The following is a 3,845-nucleotide window of genomic DNA, read 5'->3' on the forward strand; positions in this document are numbered from 1 at the left end:
AAGTTAAGCTGTGAATGAGAGAGCTGACCGCATTACCTCTTCCGCGCCGTATGCGATAATGCGGAGGGATATTATGACAAACCGCTTAAACATAGCACGTAGTGCTAGTGTTAGTTCTGTTAGATATGATAGTGCAGACGAGAAGAGTAAACAGAACTACGCGCGAAAAATCTAACAAAAATGTAAGTGCATTTATTAATCGCGAAAAAATATTTATGTCTTATTGTAATATTTGCATTCAGAATTGCAATTGATCTTTTTTAATGCATCTATTAAAACAGCTAGCCAACTTTATCAGGAAACCGATACTGCATGCTCTCCCAGAAAGTAGCCACTGAATCGCTCCTCAGTTGCATTATGTTAGTGTGGTATACATTTTAGCATTTTGTGTGACTGGAACTGCTTGAAACTTAATCTCAGCTTCTTTTATGCTGCTTTTCTTAAGAAATTAAAATCTAGTTAAATATTGATAATCCATGGGGAAACGTTGAGCAATTAAAAATAGACTGAGCAATTACGAAAATTAACCATGGTTTTACTACAGTTAAAAAAACATGGTTACTGTAGTAAAACTCTAGTTTTGATAATAGTTATTAATAGCCTACACCAAAAACATGGTTACTACACTTTTACCACAAAAAAAAACATGGTTAACTTTTGTAAGGCTCGGCCTATAGCATAGTCCAAAAATCTGTAACACTGATTAATATAAATATAAATACAAACAATTAGGCCTTCACATAATGAAGTTTAGTGAATCATTTTTTTTATCATAAGGTCAGTAAAAACTTTCAAGACTTATCTGTGATATTTGTGTCATAGGTGATTATTTTGAACTTCAGGTTGTGCTGGGTACACGGCAAAAGATAATCGGGCTGATTTTGGGTCTTCCAAAATCCTAGCTAAATCTTGATGGTTCTACAGATTATTTTATCAGATTATCCCTTGGTGTGAGGTGTGTTAAGAGTGTCCGAACCTGATCGGAAGAATGTCGGAGCTGCCCCGATCGTGAATCGTAAATATTAAACATGTTTAAATCCTGATGTGTGGGGGGAACCTCGAGGATAAACGTGCGCACGCTCTTGAGATTATCACCTAAAACGAAACAATATCCAATCAGAAAGTGAGATGATGGAAGACAGCAGCAGTCATGGCGCAGCACAAAGTGAAGTTGATGTGGACAGCAGAGATGGACCATGTTCCCGACATGTCCACGACTTCACCCAAACCCTTTTATTTTTATTCACTGAATTTTCTGTGAAAATCATTACAAACATCATTGAAATTTCTTCCTGCATATTGTCCGCCATGCTTATTTTGAAGTCTCACAAGATTTTGTGAGATTTCCCATATTCCCAGTCGAGACTGGTTGATAATCTGTTCGTGTGTGGTGTGCTGTTTTTGACACGTCATGGCACACCACACATTAAAGGAGCAAAGTGGTTAAATCGAAGATTTTTTTATCCTCATGTTTGTGGACTCTCACATTTTGAAAATCTTATAAGATGTAAATCTTTTGGTGTGTGTACCCATCATTAGTTTTGTGAAACAGCAAATTAAAAACAGGACCATAGAGGTCAGTCTGCTCTTTACTCAAATATTTTTTTCTTCAGCACCCTCTATCCCAAAGAAAATCCACTTTGACATCTGTCGAATGTTGGGAATTGTCTAAATGACTTTATTTTGACTCTAGCAGGAATGACTTTCATTCACTCATTGTAACAAAGTTACAAGTAAAGAAACTAATTACAGGGGCTTTGACAAATCTTTACCCCATAACCCAAATGTGACAAAAAGTAACAGTGACATCGGCCTTATAGCATGCACTACTAATATTAGTACACATTATGTGAGAGTCTGAATTGTTTATCCAGAAACAGATTTAATTGCTTTGTGTTTTATTACTACAATCAAAAAATACAGTTAATATAATAATGTATGATGATGATAACCTATTTTTAGATTTCAGAAAAGCTCTCAGTGTTCAACGTCTGGTTTCCGCTCTGTAATCTTATTATAAAATATGAATTTTATTGGAGGTGTCATTTGCATAACAGACCGTCTTGCATGCATATAATTTAAATTAATAATGGCAAACCAGAGTGGCACTGGGTTTTACACAGTTTGGGAGCTTTCATGCTCAACGAAAGTGACGCTTCAGCAACTTAGCAAATGTGGCGGCTTGTCTCACCCGAGAGTATTTAACCTTACACAAATCACAGCCAGCAATACTAGGTGCCAGAATATCACAGGTGACACAGAAGTGAGACTTCAACACTTGCTAAGTGACAGTCATAAGACTGGAGATTCTGTAACTCACGCTAATTTTAAACTAACTGATGTCAACTTCCTGCACCTGATGATGACGGTCCTTAAATATAGATCAAAGGTGTATTTTTCAATATGTATATAATATGCAATCGTGTTTACATCTAGGCAGATGTATGTCTGACATCAGGCAAAAAATATACACTGTCAGAGAAAATGGTAAAAAAAAATTGTCCCTAGCTGTCACTGGGCCAGTACCCTTTCGAAAAGTACACCTTTGTATCTAAAGAGTTCATATTAGGGCCTCAAAGGTGCATATTGGTACCAAAATGGTACGTAAATGGTGCATATTAGGACAAAGGTCAGGTTTGTCACACAGCATTGTATATGTAGGGGTGTCGCTGGTCTCCAAAAACCAGCTTTGTGGGAGTTGGAAACATGTTGATTTGCTTAATTAGCCCAGTCAGTGTGCCAAAATAGATCATTTTTGCTGTAAATGGTTAAACTTTTTTGGATTAAAAACAGGCTCCTTAGGGCTCCCTATTAAAATTAGCTGTTTTATGAGGTATCAACAGAGTCTTTCACACGTTGATAGAAAAAACATCTCAGTCCTTTTTTTATCGCATTAGTCACTTTGAAGTCAACACGTATTAGCAAGTGTTGAACAGCAGCACTTTACAAATCCTCAAAGGCTGTTCGTATATGAAAAGAGTTCTTCTGGATGGTTGAAAATTAACGAAGAGTCGCAATCAAGTTGTCTCTGCGTGTAATGCGACTTTACAAAAAGTTGGATGTAGATGTGTGGGGTAAACGTCAGTGCGGCCCCTCGGGATGCGAGAACCGCCATAATGGCTTCAGAACATCTCTCAAAAGGCTAATTTGTCACTTGTCAAATGAAGATTTGGTGAAAAGTAATTTCTTTCGGATGTGCTTGTTCCCAGCGGTCTTAGTCTGTCAGTTCACATAGTGTCAGAGGAGGGTTTGCTGACGACCAATTAAATCTTTAAAACACCCCCTACACCATATTCACACAAGCATTTTCGCATGAGTGCATAGAGAACGCAGTCATCATCAGGTGTAAATCTTCTGCAGCTGGCCATTAAGCGGGTCGTTAGTGTTAGTTTGATGTGAATCAGATTTGCTTTTGCGTCCTGACAAAAAGCAACATGTACATCATGTACATATTACATTATAAAATGTCTAGTTTCAGTCCATGATTCTGATGATTATGATAAAACACAACTATGACCGCTGCACCCAGCTATTCTGTTATTTGAGGGGCAATCTTTTGATCTCTCTGATGAATATGGAAGTGACTTAAACTGCAATTCATCGATAATCCACTTGAGGCTAGCTCCAAAAGGGAGTCAATTTCCATAGACCATCAAGTTAAAATGCCCAACTTTACATTTAGAAATAAATGTGTTTGCTGCCTTAAAAATTTTTGTCAAGTCAACTCAGAAAACAAGTCATGTCAACAGAAATTAGTTGTCACAATTTATAAAATATAGCTGAGAAAAGTCAACTTAAATTTATTAGTTATAACAACTCAGCTGTAGTTATAACAACTCATCTCT

The sequence above is a fragment of the Misgurnus anguillicaudatus genome, chromosome 25, assembly GCF_027580225.2.
Source record: "Misgurnus anguillicaudatus chromosome 25, ASM2758022v2, whole genome shotgun sequence".
NCBI classification, from domain to species: domain Eukaryota; kingdom Metazoa; phylum Chordata; class Actinopteri; order Cypriniformes; family Cobitidae; genus Misgurnus; species Misgurnus anguillicaudatus.